Here is an 18,319-nt window from a genome sequence, read left to right as displayed (position 1 = left end):
GATAAATTTATTTCTTTTTTGAGACGATGAGTCCACGGATCATCTTAATTACTAATGGGATATTCACCTCCTGGTCAGCAGGAGGCGGCAAAGAGCACCATAGCAGAGCTGTTAAATAGCTCCTCCCTTCCCTCCCACTCAAGTCATTCGACCGAAGTTAAGGAAAGAAAGGAAAAGCCAAGGTGCAGAGGTGTCTGAAGTTTAAAATAACCAACAACCTGTCTTGCAAGAACAGGGTGGGCCATGGACTCATCGTGTCAAAAAAGAAATACATTTATCAGGTAAGCATAAATTTTCTTTTCTTTTTTAATACACAATGAGTTCACGGATCATCTTAATTACTAATGGGATCCAATACCCAAGCTAGAGTACACAGATGGTACTGGAGGGACAAGACAGGGCACCTAAACGGAAGGCACCACTGCTTGAAGAACCTTTCTTTCATGTAATTAGCAAGAGTCCATGAGCTAGTGACGTATGGGATATACATTCCTACCAGGAGGGGCAAAGTTTCCCAAACCTCAAAATGCCTATAAATACACCCCTCACCACACCCACAATTCAGTTTTACAAACTTTGCCTCCTATGGAGGTGGTGAAGTAAGTTTGTGCTAGATTCTACATTGATATGCGCTCCGCTGCAAGTTGGAGCCCGGTTTTCCTCTCAGCGTGCAGTGAATGTCAGAGGGATGTGAGGAGAGTATTGCCTATTTGAATGCAGTGATCTCCTTCTACGGGGTCTATTTCATAGGTTCTCTGTTATCGGTCGTAGAGATTCATCTCTTACCTCCCTTTTCAGATCGACGATATACTCTTATTTATATACCATTACCTCTGCTGATTCTCGTTTCAGTACTGGTTTGGCTTTCTACAAACATGTAGATGAGTGTCCTGGGGTAAGTAAATCTTATTTTCTGTGACACTCTAAGCTATGGTTGGGCACTTTGTTTATAAAGTTCTAAATATATGTATTCAAACATTTATTTGCCTTGACTCAGAATGTTCAACATTCCTTATTTTTCAGACAGTCAGTTTCATATTTGGGATAATGCATTTGAATTAATCATTTTTTCTTACCTTCAAAAATTTGACTCTTTTTTTCCCTGTGGGCTGTTAGGCTCGCGGGGGCTGAAAATGCTTCATTTCTCCAACATAGGTGTGTCCGGTCCACGGCGTCATCCTTACTTGTGGGATATTCTCTTCCCCAACAGGAAATGGCAAAGAGCCCAGCAAAGCTGGTCACATGATCCCTCCTAGGCTCCGCCTTCCCCAGTCATTCTCTTTGCCGTTGCACAGGCAACATCTCCACGGAGATGGCTCAGAGTTTTTTGGTGTTTAAATGTAGTTTTTATTCTTCTATCAAGAGTTTGTTATTTTAAAATAGTGCTGGTATGTACTATTTACTCTGAAACAGAAAAGAGATGAAGATTTCTGTTTGTGAGAGGAAAATGATTTTAGCAACCGTTACTAAAATCGATGGCTGTTTCCACACAGGACTGTTGAGAGGAATTAACTTCAGTTGGGGGAAACAGTGAGCAGACTTTGGCTGCTTGAGGTATGACACATTTCTAACAAGACTTGGTAATGCTGGAAGCTGTCATTTTCCCTATGGGATCCGGTAAGCCATTTTCTTAATTTTCAATATAAGAATAAAAGGGCTTCACAAGGGCTTTAAAGACTGGTAGACATTTTTCTGGGCCAAAACGATTACTTTATAAGCATATTTAATGGTTTATAACTTTGGAGAGTTATTTTAATCTTGGGAATTTTATTAAAAAAAACGGCAGGCACTGTATTGGACACCTTTTTCACTGGGGGCCTTTTCTAGTCATAGGCAGAGCCTCATTTTCGCGCCACTAATGCGCAGTTGTTTTTGAGAAGCAAGGCATGCAGATGCATGTGTGAGGAGCTCAGATCCACTGAAAAAGCTTATTGAAGGCGTCATTTGGTATCTTATTCCCCTCTGGGCTTGGTTGGGTCTCGGCAAAGCAGATACCAGGGACTGTATAGGGGTTAAATGTTAAAACGGCTCCGGTTCCGTTATTTTAAGAGTTACAGCTTTCAAATTTGGTGTGCAATACTTTTATGGCTTTATGACACTGTGGTGAAATTTTGGTGAATTTTGAACATTTCCTTCATACTTTTGCATATATTCAGTAAAAAAGTGTGTTCAGTTTAAAATTTAAAGAGACAGTAACGGTTTTATTTTAAAACGTTTTTTGTGCTTTGTTATCAAGTTTATGCCTATTAACATGTCTGAACTATCAGATAGACGATGTTCTGTATGTTCGGAAGCCAAGGTTCCTCTCCATTTAAATATGTGATGAATGTGACAAACAAAGTAGGGACAATGATGCCACTGATAATAATGTTGCCCAAAATGATTCCTTAAGTGAGGGGAGTAAGCATGGTACTGCATCATCTCCTATGTCTACACCAGTCTTGCCCACTCAGGAGGTCCCTAGTGAATCTAGTGCGCCAATCCTCCTTACTATGCAACAATTAACGGCTGTAATGGATAATTCTATTAAAAACATTTTAGCCAAAATGCCCACTTATCAGCGAAAGCGCGACTGCTCTGTTTTAGATACTGAAGAGCATGAGGACGCTGATGATAATGGTTCTGACATGCCCTTACACCAGTCTGAAGGGGCTAGGGAGGTTTTGTCTGAGGGAGAAATTTCAGATTCAGGAAAAATTTCTCAACAAGCTGAACCTGACGTTATTACATTTAAATTTAAATTGGAACATCTCCGCGCTCTGCTTAAGGAGGTGTTGTCTACTCTGGATGATTGTGACAATTTGGTCATTCCAGAGAAATTATGTAAGATGGACAGGTTCCTAGAGGTCCCGGTGCCCCCCGAAGCTTTTCCTATACCCAAGCGGGTGGCGGATATTGTAAATAAAGAATGGGAAAGGCCCGGCATACCTTTTGTCCCTCCCCCTATATTTAAGAAATTATTTCCTATGGTCGACCCCAGGAAGGACTTATGGCAGACAGTCCCCAAGGTCGAGGGGGCGGTTTCTACTCTAAACAAACGCACCACTATCCCTATAGAAGATAGTTGTGCTTTCAAAGATCCTATGGATAAGAAATTAGAGGGTTTGCTTAAAAAGATGTTTGTTCAGCAAGGTTACCTTCTACAACCAATTTCATGCATTGTTCCTGTCACTACAGCAGCGTGTTTCTGGTTCGAGGAACTAGAAAAGTCGCTCAATCAAGCATCCTCTTATGAGGAGGTTATGGACAGAGTTCAAGCACTTAAGTTGGCTAACTCTTTTACCTTAGACGCCACTTTGCAATTAGCTAGATTAGCGGCGAAAAATTCAGGTTTTGCTATTGTGGCGCGCAGAGCGCTTTGGCTGAAGTCTTGGTCAGCGGATGTGTCCTCCAAGAACAGATTGCTTAACATCCCTTTCAAGGGTAAAACGCTGTTTGGCCCTGACTTGAAAGAGATTATTTCAGACATCACTGGGGGAAAGGGCCACGCCCTTCCTCAGGATAGGTCTTTTAAGGCTAAAAATAAAACAAATTTTCGTCCCTTTCGCAGAAACGGACCAGCCTCAAATTCTACATCCTCTAAGCAAGAGGGTAATTCTTCTCAGACCAAGCCAGCTTGGAGACCGATGCAAGGCTGGAACAAAGGTAAGCAGGCCAAGAAGCCCGCTACCGCTACCAAGACAGCATGAGATGCTGGCCCCCGATCCGGGACCGGATCTGGTGGGGGGCAGACTCTCTCTCTTCGCTCAGGCTTGGGCAAGAGATGTTCAGGATCCTTGGGCGCTAGAAATAGTTTCTCAAGGTTATCTCCTGGAATTCAAGGAACTACCCCCAAGGGGAAGGTTCCACATGTCTCAATTGTCTTCAGACCAAATAAAAAGACAGGCATTCTTACATTGTGTAGAAGACCTGTTAAAAATGGGAGTGATTCATCCTGTTCCATTAGGAGAACAAGGGATGGGGTTTTACTCCATTCTGTTCATAGTTCCCAAAAAAGAGGGAACATTCAGGCCAATTTTGGATCTCAAGATCCTAAACAAATTTCTCAAGGTCCCATCGTTCAAGATGGAAACCATTCGGACAATTCTTCCTACCATCCAGGAAGGTCAATTCATGACCACGGTGGATTTAAAGGATGCGTATCTACATATTCCGATCCACAAGGAACATCATCGGTTCCTAAGATTCGCCTTTCTGGACAAGCATTACCAGTTTGTGGCACTTCCATTCGGACTAGCCACTGCTCCAAGAATTTTCACAAAGGTACTAGGGTCCCTTCTAGCGGTGCTAAGGCCAAGGGGCATTGCAGTAGTACCCTACTTGGACGACATACTGATTCAAGCGTCGTCTCTACCACAAGCAAAGGCTCATACGGACATTGTCCTAGCCTTTCTCAGATCTCACGGGTGGAAAGTGAACGTAGAAAAAAGTTCTCTATTCCCGTCAACAAGAGTTCCCTTCTTGGGAACAATAATAGACTCCTTGGAAATGAAGATTTTTCTGACAGAGGCCAGAAAATCAAAACTTCTAAGCTCTTGTCAAGTACTTCATTCTGTTCTTCTTCCTTCCATAGCGCAGTGCATGGAAGTAATAGGTTTGATGGTTGCGGCAATGGACATAGTTCCTTTTGCGTGAATTCATCTAAGACCATTACAACTGTGCATGCTCAGACAGTGGAATGGGGATTATACAGATTTGTCCCTGACGATCAAAGTAGATCAGAGGACCAGAGATTCACTCCGTTGGTGGCTGACCCTGGACAACCTGTCCCAAGGGATGAGCTTCAGAAGACCAGAGTGGGTCATTGTAACGACCGACGCCAGCCTGGTGGGCTGGGGCGCGGTCTGGAAACACCTGAAGGCTCAGGGTCTATGGTCTCGGGAAGAATCTCTTCTCCCGATAAACATTCTGGAACTGAGAGCGATATTCAATGCTCTCAAGGCTTGGCCTCAACTAGCAAAGGCCAAATTCATAAGGTTTCAATCAGACAACATGACGACTGTTGCATATATCAACCATCAGGGGGGAACAAGGAGTTCCCTGGCGATGGAAGAAGTGACCAAAGTAATTCAATGAGCGGAGATTCACTCCTGCCACTTGTCTGCAATCCACATCCCAGGAGTGGAAAATTGGGAAGCGGATTTTCTGAGTCGTCAGACATTTCATCCGGGGGAGTGGGAACTCCATCCGGAAATCTTTGCCCAAATAACTCAATTATGGGGCATTCCAGACATGGATCTGATGGCGTCTCGTCAGAACTTCATCCCAAGGCGACTCTAGTAGATGCACTAGTAGCGCCCTGGACCTTCAACCTAGCTTATGTGTTCCCACCGTTTCCTCTCATTCCCAGGCTGGTAGCCAGGATCAATCAAGAGAGGGCTTCGGTGATCTTGATAGCTCCTGCGTGGCCACGCAGAACTTGGTATGCAGACCTGGTGAATATGTCATCGGCTCCACCATGGAAGCTACCTTTGAGACGGGACCTTCTTGTTCAAGGTCCGTTCGAACATCCGAATCTGGCATCACTCCAACTGACTGCTTGGAGATTGAACGCTTGATTTTATCAAAGCGTGGGTTCTCAGATTCTGTCATTGATACTCTTATTCAGGCTAGAAAGCCTGTAACTAGAAATATTTACCATAAAGTATGGAAGAAATATATCTGTTGGTGCGAATCGAAAGGATTCCCATGGAACAGGGTAAAAATTCCTAAGATTCTATCCTTTCTACAAGAGGGTTTGGAGAAAGGATTATCTGCAAGTTCTTGGAAGGGACAGATTTCTGCTTTATCTGTTTTACTTCACAAGACGCTGGCGGCTGTGCCAGATGTTCAGGCTTTTGTTCAGGCTCTGGTTAGAATCAAGCCTGTTTACAAACCTTTGACTCCTCCTTGGAGTCTCAATTTAGTTCTTTCAGTTCTTCAAGGGGTTCCGTTTGAACCCTTACATTCCGTAGATATTAAGTTATTATCTTGGAAAGTTTTGTTTTTGGTTGCAATTTCTTCTGCTAGAAGAGTTTCAGAGTTATCTGCTCTGCAGTGTTCTCCTCCTTATCTGGTGTTCCATGCAGATAAGGTGGTTTTGCGTACTAAACCTGGTTTTCTTCCGAAAGTTGTTTCTAACAAAAATATTAACCAGGAGATAATTGTGCCTTCTTTGTGTCCGAATCCAGTTTCAAAGAAGGAACGTTTGTTGCACAATTTGGATGTAGTTCGTGCTCTAAAATTCTATTTAGAGGCTTCAAAGGATTTCAGACAAACATCTTCCTTGTTTGTTGTTTATTCTGGTAAAAGGAGAGGTCAAAAAGCAACTGCTACCTCTCTCTCTTTTTGGCTTAAAAGCATCATCAGATTGGCTTATGAGACTGCCGGACGGCAGCCTCCTGAAAGAATCACAGCTCATTCCACTAGGGCTGTGGCTTCCACATGGGCCTTCAAGAACGAGGCTTCTGTTGATCAGATATGTAAGGCAGCGACTTGGTCTTCACTGCACACTTTTACCAAATTTTACAAATTTGATACTTTTGCTTCATCTGAGGCTATTTTTGGGAGAAAGGTTTTGCAAACCGTGGTGCCTTCCATCTAGGTGACCTGATTTGCTCCCTCCCATCATCCGTGTCCTAAAGCTTTGGTATTAGTTCCCACAAGTAAGGATGACGCAGTGGACCGGACACACCTATGTTGGAGAAAACAGAATTTATGTTTACCTGATAAATTACTTTCTCCAACGGTGTGTCCGGTCCACGGCCCGCCCTGGTTTTTTAATCAGGTCTGATGATTTAATTTCTCTAACTACAGTCACCACGGTATCATATGATTTCTCCTATGCAAATATTCCTCCTTTACGTCGTTCGAATGACTGGGGAAGGCGGAGCCTAGGAGGGATCATGTGACCAGCTTTGCTGGGCTCTTTGCCATTTCCTGTTGGGGAAGAGAATATCCCACAAGTAAGGATGACGCCGTGGACCGGACACACCGTTGGAGAAAGTAATTTATCAGGTAAACATAAATTCTGTTTTTATTGCGTTATTCTTGGCGCTGACTTTTTTGGCGCAAAAAATCTCTTTCCGTTTCCGGCGTCATACGTGTCGCCGGAAGTTGCGTCATTTTTTGACGTTATTTTGCGCCAAAAATGTCGGCGTTCCGGATGTGGCGTCATTTTTGGCGCCAAAAGCATTTAGGCGCCAAATAATGTGGGCGTCTTATTTGGCGCTAAAAAAATTGGGTGTCGCTTTTGTCTCCACATTATTTAAGTCTCATTTTTCATTGCTTCTGGTTGCTAGAAGCTTGTTCTTTGGCATTTTTTCCCATTCCTGAAACTGTCATTTAAGGAATTTGATCAATTTTGCTTTATATGTTGTTTTTTCTCTTACATATTGCAAGATGTCTCACGTTGCATCTGAGTCAGAAGATACTTCAGGAAAATCGCTGTCTAGTGCTGGATCTACCAAAGCTAAGTGTATCTGCTGTAAACTTTTGGTAGCTATTCCTCCGGCTGTTGTTTGTATTAATTGTCATGACAAACTTGTTAATGCAGATAATATTTCCTTTAGTAAAGTACCATTGCCTGTTGCAGTTCCTTCAACATCTAAGGTGCAGAATGTTCCTGATAACATAAGAGATTTTGTTTCTGAATCCATCAAGAAGGCTATGTCTGTTATTTCTCCTTCTAGTAAACATAAAAAATCTTTTAAAACTTCTCTCCCTACAGATGAATTTTTAAATGAACATCATCATTCTGATTCTGATGACTCTTCTGGTTCAGAGGATTCTGTCTCAGAGATTGATGCTGATAAATCTTCATATTTATTTAAAATGGAATTTATTCGTTCTTTACTTAAAGAAGTACTAATTGCTTTAGAAATAGAGGATTCTGGTCCTCTTGATACTAATTCTAAACGTTTAGATAAGGTATTTAAATCTCCTGTGGTTATTCCAGAAGTTTTTCCTGTTCCTAATGCTATTTCTGAAGTAATTTCCAAAGAATGGGATAAATTGGGTAATTCATTTACTCCTAAACTTTTTAAGCAATTATATCCTGTGCCGTCTGACAGATTAGAATTTTGGGACAAAATCCCTAGAGTTGATGGGGCTATTTCTACCCTTGCTAAACGTACTACTATTCCTACCTCAGATGGTACTTCGTTTAAGGATCCTTTAGATAGGAAAATTGAATCCTTTCTAAGAAAAGCTTATCTGTGTTCAGGTAATCTTCTTAGACCTGCTATATCATTGGCTGATGTTGCTGCAGCTTCAACTTTTTGGTTGGAAACTTTAGCGCAACAAGTAACAGATCATGATTCTCATAATATTATTATTCTTCTTCAGCATGCTAATAATTTTATCTGTGATGCCATTTTTGATATTATCAGACTTGATGTCAGGTTTATGTCTCTAGCTATTTTAGCTTGAAGAGCTTTATGGCTTAAGACTTGGAATGCTGATATGGCTTCTAAATCAACTCTACTTTCCATTTCTTTCCAGGGTAACAAATTATTTGGTTCTCAGTTGGATTCTATTATCTCAACTGTTACTGGTGGGAAAGGAACTTTTTTACCACAGGATAAAAAATCTAAGGGTAAAAACAGGGCTAATAATCGTTTTCGTTCCTTTCGTTTCAACAAAGAACAAAAGCCTGATCCTTCATCCTCAGGAGCAGTTTCAGTTTGGAAACCATCTCCAGTCTGGAATAAATCCAAGCCTGCTAGAAAGGCAAAGCCTGCTTCTAAGTCCACATGAAGGTGCGGCCCTCATTCCAGCTCAGCTGGTAGGGGGCAGGTTAATTTTTTTCAAAGAAATTTGGATCAATTCTGTTCACAATCTTTGGATTCAGAACATTGTTTCAGAAGGGTACAGAATTGGTTTCAAGATAAGACCTCCTGCAAAGAGATTTTTTCTTTCCCGTGTCCCAGTAAATCCGGTGAAAGCTCAAGCATTTCTGAATTGTGTTTCAGATCTAGAGTTGGCTGGAGTAATTATGCCAGTTCCAGTTCCGGAACAGGGGATGGGGTTTTATTCAAATCTCTTCATTGTACCAAAGAAGGAGAATTCCTTCAGACCAGTTCTGGATCTAAAAATATTGAATCGTTATGTAAGGATACCAACGTTCAAAATGGTAACTGTAAGGACTATCTTGCCTTTTGTTCAGCAAGGGCATTATATGTCCACAATAGATTTACAGGATGCATATCTGCATATTCCGATTCATCCAGATCATTATCAGTTCCTGAGATTCTCTTTTCTGGACAAGCATTACCAGTTTGTGGCTCTGCCATTTGGCCTAGCTACAGCTCCAAGAATTTTTACAACTGTTCTCGGTGCCCTTCTGTCTGTAATCAGAGAACAGGGTATTGTGGTATTTCCTTATTTGGACGATATCTTGGTACTTGCTCAGTCTTTACATTTAGCAGAATCTCATACGAATCGACTTGTGTTGTTTCTTCAAGATCATGGTTGGAGGATCAATTTACCAAAAAGTTCATTGATTCCTCAGACAAGGGTGACCTTTCTGGGTTTCCAGATAGATTCAGTGTCCATGACTCTGTCTTTAACAGACAAGAGACGTCTAAAATTGATTTCAGCTTGTCAAAACCTTCAGTCACAATCATTCCCTTCGGTAGCCTTATGCATGGAAATTCTAGGTCTTATGACTGCTGCATCGGACGCGATCCCCTTTGCTCGTTTTCACATGCGACCTCTTCAGCTCTGTATGCTGAATCAATGGTGCAAGGATTACACAAAGATATCTCAATTAATATCTTTAAAACCGATAGTACGACACTCTCTAACGTGGTGGACAGATCACCATCGTTTAATTCAGGGGGCTTCTTTTGTGCTTCCGACCTGGACTGTAATTTCAACAGATGCAAGTCTCACGGGTTGGGGAGCTGTGTGGGGATCTCTGACGGCACAAGGAGTTTGGGAATCTCAGGAGGTGAGATTACGATCAATATTTTGGAACTCCGTGCAATTTTCAGAGCTCTTCAGTTTTGGCCTCTTCTGAAGAGAGAATCGTTCATTTGTTCTCAGACAGACAATGTCACAACTGTGGCATACATCAATCATCAAGGAGGGACTCACAGTCCTCTGGCTATGAAAGAAGTATCTCGAATTTTGGTTTGGGCGGAATCCAGCTCCTGTCTAATCTCTGCGGTTCATATCCCAGGTATAGACAATTGGGAAGCGGATTATCTCAGTCGCCAAACGTTGCATCCGGGCGAATGGTCTCTTCACCCAGAGGTATTTCTTCAGATTGTTCAAATGTGGGAACTTCCAGAAATAGATCTGATGGCGTCTCATCTAAACAAGAAACTTCCCAGGTATCTGTCCAGATCCCGGGATCCTCAGGCGGAGGCAGTTGGATGCATTATCACTTCGTTGGAAGTATCATCCTGCCTATATCTTTCCGCCTCTAGTTCTTCTTCCAAGAGTAATCTCCAAGATTCTGAAGGAATGCTCGTTTGTTCTGCTGGTAGCTCCGGCATGGCCTCACAGGTTTTGGTATGCGGATCTGGTCCGGATGGCCTCTTGCCAACCGTGGACTCTTCCGTTAAGATCAGACCTTCTGTCGCAAGGCCCTTTTTTTCATCAGGATCTCAAATCCTTAAATTTAAAGGTATGGAGATTGAACGCTTGATTCTTGGTCAAAGAGGTTTCTCTGACTCTGTGATTAATACTATGTTACAGGCGCATAAATCTGTATCTAGAGAGATATATTATAGAGTCTGGAAGACTTATATTTCTTGGAATCTTTCTCATCATTTTTCTTGGCATTCTTTTAGAATACCGAGAATTTTACAGTTTCTTCAGGATGGTTTAGATAAAGGTTTGTCCGCAAGTTCCTTGAAAGGTCAAATCTCTGCTCTTTCTGTTCTTTTTCACAGAAAGATTGCTATTCTTCCTGATATTCATTGTTTTGTACAAGCTTTGGTTCGTATAAAACCTGTCATTAAGTCAATTTCTCCTCCTTGGAGTTTAAATTTGGTTCTGGGGGCTCTTCAAGCTCCTCCGTTTGAACCTATGCATTCATTGGACATTAAATTACTTTCTTGGAAAGTTTTGTTCCTTTTGGCAATCTCTTCTGCCAGAAGAGTTTCTGAATTATCTGCTCTTTCTTGTGAGTCTCCTTTTCTGATTTTTCATCAGGATAAGGCTGTGTTGCGAACTTGTTTTGAATTTTTACCTAAAGTTGTGAATTCCAACAACATTAGTAGAGAAATTGTGGTTCCTTCATTATGTCCAAATCCTAAGAATTCTAAGGAGAAATCGTTGCATTCTTTGGATGTTGTTAGAGCTTTGAAATATTATGTTGAAGCTACTAAGTCTTTCCGAAAGACTTCTAGTCTATTTGTTATCTTTTCTGGTTCTAGAAAAGGCCAGAAAGCTTCTGCCATTTCTTTGGCATCTTGGTTGAAATCTTTAATTCATCTTGCCTATGTTGAGTCGGGTAAAACTCCGCCTCAGAGGATTACAGCTCATTCTACTAGGTCAGTTTCTACTTCCTGGGCGTTTAGGAATGAAGCTTCGATTGATCAGATTTGCAAAGCAGCAACTTGGTCCTCTTTGCATACTTTTACTAAATTCTACCATTTTTATGTATTTTCTTCTTCTGAAGCAGTTTTTGGTAGAAAAGTACTTCAGGCAGCGGTTTCAGTTTGAATCTTCTGCTTATGTTTTTCATTAAACTTTATTTTGGGTGTGGATTATTTTCAGCAGGAATTGGCTGTCTTTATTTTATCCCTCCCTCTCTAGTGACTCTTGTGTGGAAAGATCCACATCTTGGGTAATCATTATCCCATACGTCACTAGCTCATGGACTCTTGCTAATTACATGAAAGAAAACATAATTTATGTAAGAACTTACCTGATAAATTCATTTCTTTCATATTAGCAAGAGTCCATGAGGCCCGCCCTTTTTTTGTGGTGGTTATGATTTTTGTATAAAGCACAATTATTCCAATTCCTTATTTTATATGCTTTCACACTTTTTTATCACCCCACTTCTTGGCTATTCGTTAAACTGAATTGTGGGTGTGGTGAGGGGTGTATTTATAGGCATTTTGAGGTTTGGGAAACTTTGCCCCTCCTGGTAGGAATGTATATCCCATACGTCACTAGCTCATGGACTCTTGCTAATATGAAAGAAATGAATTTATCAGTTAAGTTCTTACATAAATTATGTTTTTTTCCCAAAAGTGGCCTTAGCCGAGGCAAAAGTGTCAAATTAGTAGAATTTTGTAGAAGTGTGCAGAGAGGACCAAGTTGCAGCCTTGCAAATCTGTTCCACAGAAGCTTCATTTTTGAATGCCCATGAAGAAGCAACAGCCCTCGTGGAATGAGCCGTAACACTCTCAGGAGACTGATGTCCAGCACTCTCATATGCAAGACGAATGATACTCAGCCAAAAAAGAGAAGTAGCCGTAGCTTTCTGTCCCCTACGTTTTTCTAAAAAATTACAAACAAAGAAGACAACTGACGAAAGTCCTTAGTCGCCTGCAAGTAAAACTTTAAAGCACAAACCACGTCCAAATTATGTAGAAGACGTTCCTTCTGAGAAGAAGGATTAGGACATAAAGAAGGAACCACAATCTCCTGATTAATGTTCCGATAAGAAACAACCTTAGGAAGAAATCCTAATTTAGTATTTAAAACTACATTATATGAATGGAAAATAAGGTAAGGAGACTCATTCTGCAATGCCGAGAGTTCTGACACTCTCCAAGCAGAAGAAATAGCAACAAGCAACAACACTTTCCAAGATAACAATTTAATATCTAAGGAATGCATAGGTTCAAACGGAGCCCCTTGAAGAACTTTGAGAACTAAATTAAGACTCCAAGGAGGAGTAACTGGTTTAAACACAGGCCTGATCCTAACCAAGGCCTGACAAATAGATTGAACATCTGGGACATCTGCCAGACATTTGTGTAACAAAATAGAGAAGGCCGAAATTTGACCCTTTAGGGAACTTGTCGATAAACCTTTCTCCAATCCTTCTTGGAGAAAAGACAAAATTCTAGGAATCCTAACTCTACTCCATGAGTAGCCCCTGGATTCACACCAATATATTTACGCCATATCCTATGGTAAATCTTTCTAGTTACAGGCTTACAAGCCTGAATCATGGTCTTAATGACCGAGTCAGAAAACCCCCGCTTGGACAAAATTAGAGAAACTAGATTTGGGTGAAGGAAGGGCCCTTGAATTAGAAGGTCTGCATACCAAATCCTGCAAGGCCAAGCCGGAGCAATGAGGATCACCAACGCCCTCTCCTGCTTGATTCGAGCAATGACCCGAGGAAGAAGCGCAAACAAAGTAAATAGGTATGCTAGACTGAAGGCCCAAGGAACCGCTAGAGCATCTATCAGCTCCGCCTGTGGATCCCTGGACCTCGACCCGTATCTCAGGATCTTGGCATTCCGTCAAGATGCCATGAGATCTAATTCCGGCTGACCCCACTTGAGGATCAGGCTTGAAAACAATTCCGGATGGAGTTCCCATAACCCCGGATGAAAAGTCTGTCTGCTCAGGAAGTCCGCCTCCCAGTTGTCCACCCCTGGGATGTTTATCGCCGACAGGCAGCAAGAATGGGCCTCCGCCCACTGAATTACCTTGGTTACTTCTCTCGCTAAGGAGCAAACTCCTTGTTTCTCCTTGATGATTGATGTAAGCTACTGACGTTAGTTATGTTGTCTGACTGAAACCTGATGAACTGGGCCAAGGCCAGCTGGGTGCCAGGCCAGAAGAGCATTGAGGATTGCTCTCAGCTCCAGAATGTTTATGGGCAGAACAGACTCCGACTGAGTCCAAACTCCCTGAGCCTTTAGGGAGCCTCAAACCGCTCCACATCCTTGAAGGCTGGCGTCTACATCCTTGAAGGCTGGCGTCTATCACAATCACCCAGGGCAGTCTGCGAAAGCAGTTCCCTGAGAGAGATGATCCAGAGACAACCACCATCGAAGAGAGTCCCTTGTCTCCTGCTCCAGCGTTATTCGAGGGGACAAGTCTGAATAATCTCTGTTCCATTGCCTGAGCATATTTAACTGTAGAAGTCTGAGGTGGAACCGTGCAAACGGGATGATGTCCATTGCTGCCACCATCAGCCCGATTACCTCCATGCACTGGGCCACTGACGGCCGAGGAGTGGACTGAAGGACTAGACAAGTATCGATAATCTTTGATTTCCTGACTTCTGTCAGAAAAATCTTCATAGATAGGGAATCTATTATTTTTTGCCATGAAAATTACCCTTGTATTTGGTACTAAGGAATTTTTTCCCAAATTTACCTTCCACCTGTGAGTTCTCAGGAAAGATAACACCATGGCGGCATGGGATCTTGCTTGCTGTAAGGATGGCGCCTGGACTAAGATGTCGTCCAGATAGGGCGCCACTACAATGCCCCGTGGCCGAAGTACCACCAGCAGAGACCCCAGAACCTTTTGTAAAGATTCTGGGAGCTGTAGCCAGACTGAAAGGAAGAGCCACGAACTGGAAGTGTTTGTCTTGTAAGGCAAACCTTAGGAACTTGTGGTGATCCCTGTGAATAGGAGCATGTAGATACGCGTTCCTTTAAATCCACTGTTGTCATAAATTGACCCTCCTGGATCAATGGAAGAATGGAACGAATAGTTTCCATCTTGAAGGACGGAATCCTGAGAAATTTGTTTAAACTCTTGAGGTCTAAAATTGGTCTGAAGGTTCCTTCCTTTTTGGGAACCACGAACAGATAGGAATAAAAACCCTGACCCTGTTCCTGTACTGGAACGGGAACAATCATTCCCAGGGCGGAGAGGTCTCCTATACAATGTAAGAATGCCTCTCTCTTTGTCTGGTCTGCAGATAATCTTGAAAGCAGAAACCTGCCTCTGGGAGGAAAACCTTTGAACTCCAATTTGTATCCCTGAGACACTTTTTCTATTGCCCAGGGATCCTGAACGTCCCGCACCCAAGCTTGAACGAAGGAAAGTCTGCCCCCTACCAGATCCGGTCCCGGATTGGGCGCATGCCCTTCATGCCGTCTTGGACTCAATCGCTGGCTTCTTGGAATTTTTACTCTTATTCCAAGACTGTTTGGCCCTCCATGTTTGCTTAGATTGCTCCTGCTTAGAAGAGGAAGAATTTCCCTTGACATTTTGAAAGGAACGAAAATTACTCTGTCCTTTTTTGTTTGTTTCTCTTATCCTGAGGAAGGAGATGACCCTTACCTCCCGTGATATCAGAGATCATTTCCATCAGGCCAGGTCCAAACAAGGTCTTCACCTTGTAAGGAATAGCTAAAAGCTTAGACTTAGAGGACACATTCGCAGACTAAGGCTTTAACCATAAGGCTTTGCAGGCTAGAATAGAGAAACCCAAAATCTTAGCTCCCATCTTAATAATTTGAAGGGTAGCGTCCATAATAAAAGTATTAGCTAGTTTCAGAGCTTTTATCCTGTCTTGAATCTCCTCTAAGGAAGTCTGTTTTCAGAGATTCCGACAGTGCATCAAACCAATATGCTGCTGCACTAGTGACGGTAGCAATGCACACAGCTGGTTGCCATTGCAGACCCTGATGAACATAAATCTTATTAAGTAAACCCTCTAACTTCTTGTCCATAGGATCTTTGAACGCACAACTATCCTCTATGGGAATAGTAGTTCTCTTGGCTAAGGTGGAAACAGCCCATTCCACCTTAAGAATTGTTTGCCAAGCCTCCTTTGAAGAGTCAGCTATGGGAAACATCTTCTTAAAAATAGGAGAAAGAGAAAAGGGAATGCCTGGTCTCTCCCACTCCTTAGTAATGATTTCCGAGGCTCGCTTTGGAACCGGAAATACGTCTGGGTAAGAAGGAATTTCGAAATATCTGTCTAACTTACTAGACTTCATAGGAGCAACCACTACTGTGGAGTCCAAAGTAACCAAAACCTCCCTGACCAACAGGCGGAGGTGTTCTACTTTAAACCTAAAAGTTACAACCTCTGAGTCCGTCAGAGGTAATGAACTTTCAGAATCCGAAATTTCACCATCAGATGGTGCCGTAGTACCCTCCTCTTCAGGACCTTGGGAGGGTACCTCCGAAACTGCCATAATTGCATCAGAAACCTCACTTACTGAATGTCTGGATTTCCACTTATGTTTGCCCTGCCACATTGGGAAAGCAGACAATGCATCAGAAATTGTAGACGACATAAGGGAAGCTATGTCTTTTAAGGTAACTCCAGCAATAGTTGGAGCAGAAACGCAGGGCACTGCTTGTGCGGGCGGTAAAATTTGGGACGCTTGGGGAGAAAGCAGCGGCATACCATGAATCTCGACATTAGACTCTTGGACAGCATCCACTTTTGAAAAGTTTTGCTCAGGAATTGTTTTTTCCCTATAACTTAGTCATCTCAATACATGAGGGACAGAAAGGGATTGGTGGTTCCACATTTGCATCAAAAAACAAGGAGCAAGTAACATTTTGCAAGTCTCCTTGGTCCATACTAAAACACAATAGTATAAATAGGCAATAAAAATCTTAATTTTGACAAATAAAATTTTATGCAAAAAACGTTAATATCACTAATTTTAAACGGTTTCCTTTTTTCCTGCAAACCATTCAAGTTTAGCAAATAACGAATTAACAAAAAATAACACCCCTGCACCTCCTACCTTACCCCAGTCAATTTTCCTCTCCTTTTAACCCCAAACAACTCGTTGGCAGTAAACAACAATGTGCTGCTGAAATGAGTAAATGCCATCTCTGCATTAGCAACGCATGATAGTCCTCAGCATGCAACACTAGAACAGACCAGCAATTTCTTCCTAATGTCGCACCACCCTCAGCCTCTGTTAACTGAAGCGCAAACTAATGTGGCGCGCAAAACAGGAAACCTAATGCCGATGTGAAACCACCAGAGTCATACAAAGTAAAAACGTATGCCTTCCTACAGATTTGATCCTGTGCCTGCAAAATCACTCTGCCCAAACACTTTCACTCCAAGAAAGATTAAATGTCCCAACATAAAGAGCCAGACCTCTCATAGCCCCTTATGTTCAATGTGTGCTAACTGTAAATTTCTGGGAGAATAGAAGGCTCAAATAAATAGCACTTACCTTAACTTCTGCCTGGCAGCAAGGCAGCTCCCAGGCTTGAGAGGTCCTCTCCCTCACATCGACCTGAGGAGAATATAGTGCTGAGTCAATGCTTTACCTCAGACTAAAGGAAATAGGGCAGTGAGAATTATGTCCCACAAGTTCCCATTGCTCTAAAGCCACCACTGCTCTACTGAAGAGACTGATATGGACTACGGCTACACCCTAGAACAAAGCAGCACAATCTTGCACCACTTTAAAAATAATAAACTCTTGATTGAAGAATCTATTCTAACACCTCACTTTACCACTTCCTAACACTAACGTAGGCAAAGAGAATGACTGGAGTGGGAGGGAAGGTAGGAGCTATTTAACAGCTCTGCTGTGGTGCTCTTTGCCGTCTCCTGCTGACCAGGAGGTGAATATCCCATTAGTAATTAAGATGATCTCATCGTGTCTTAAAAAAGAAATAGGGATTATCTAAAAAATTAACTTTTCTTTCATGTAATTAACAAGAGTCCATGAGCTAGTGACGTATGGGATATACATTCCTACCAGGAGGGGCAAAGTTTCCCAAACCTTAAAATGCCTATAAATACACCCCTCACCACACCCACAAATCAGTTTTTACAAACTTTGCCTCCTATGGAGGTGGTGAAGTAAGTTTGTGCTAGATTCTACGTTGATATGCGCTCCGCAGCAAGTTGGAGCCCGGTTTTCCTCTCAGCGTGCAGTGAATGTCAGAGGGATGTGAGGAGAGTATTGCCTATTGAATGCAGTGATCTCCTTCTACGGGGTCTATTTCATAAGGTTCTCTGTTATCGGTCGTAGAGATTCATCTCTTACCTCCCTTTTCAGATCGACGATATACTCTTATATTTACCATTTCCTCTACTGATTCTCGTTTCAGTACTGGTTTGGCTTTCTACAAACATGTAGATGAGTGTCCTGGGGTAAGTAAGTCTTATTTTCTGTGACACTCTAAGCTATGGTTGGGCACTTTATTTATAAAGTTCTAAATATATGTATTCAAACATTTATTTGCCTTGACTCAGAATGTTCAACTTTCCTTATTTTCAGACAGTCAGTTTCATATTTGGGATTATGCTTTAATTATCATATTTTTCTTACCTCAAAAATTTGACTTTTTTCCCTGTGGGCTGTTAGGCTCGCGGGGGCTGAAAATGCTTCATTTTATTGCGTCATTCTTGGCGCGGACTTTTTTGGCGCAAAAATTCTTTTCCGTTTCCGGCGTCATACGTGTCGCC

General features: G+C 42.2%; 1 protein-coding gene across 1 annotated transcript in view; it reads left to right on the top strand.

Moving 5' to 3' along the window:
- The window catches only part of MDN1 (midasin AAA ATPase 1), a 1,255,339-nt gene that overhangs the window by 119,643 nt on the left and 1,117,377 nt on the right, over positions 1-18,319 (top strand).

The sequence above is a fragment of the Bombina bombina genome, chromosome 4 (genome assembly GCF_027579735.1).
Source record: "Bombina bombina isolate aBomBom1 chromosome 4, aBomBom1.pri, whole genome shotgun sequence".
Taxonomy (NCBI): Eukaryota; Metazoa; Chordata; class Amphibia; order Anura; family Bombinatoridae; genus Bombina; species Bombina bombina.
The sequence above is the reverse complement of the archived record's forward strand: the minus strand, read 5'-3'. Positions and strand labels throughout refer to the sequence as shown.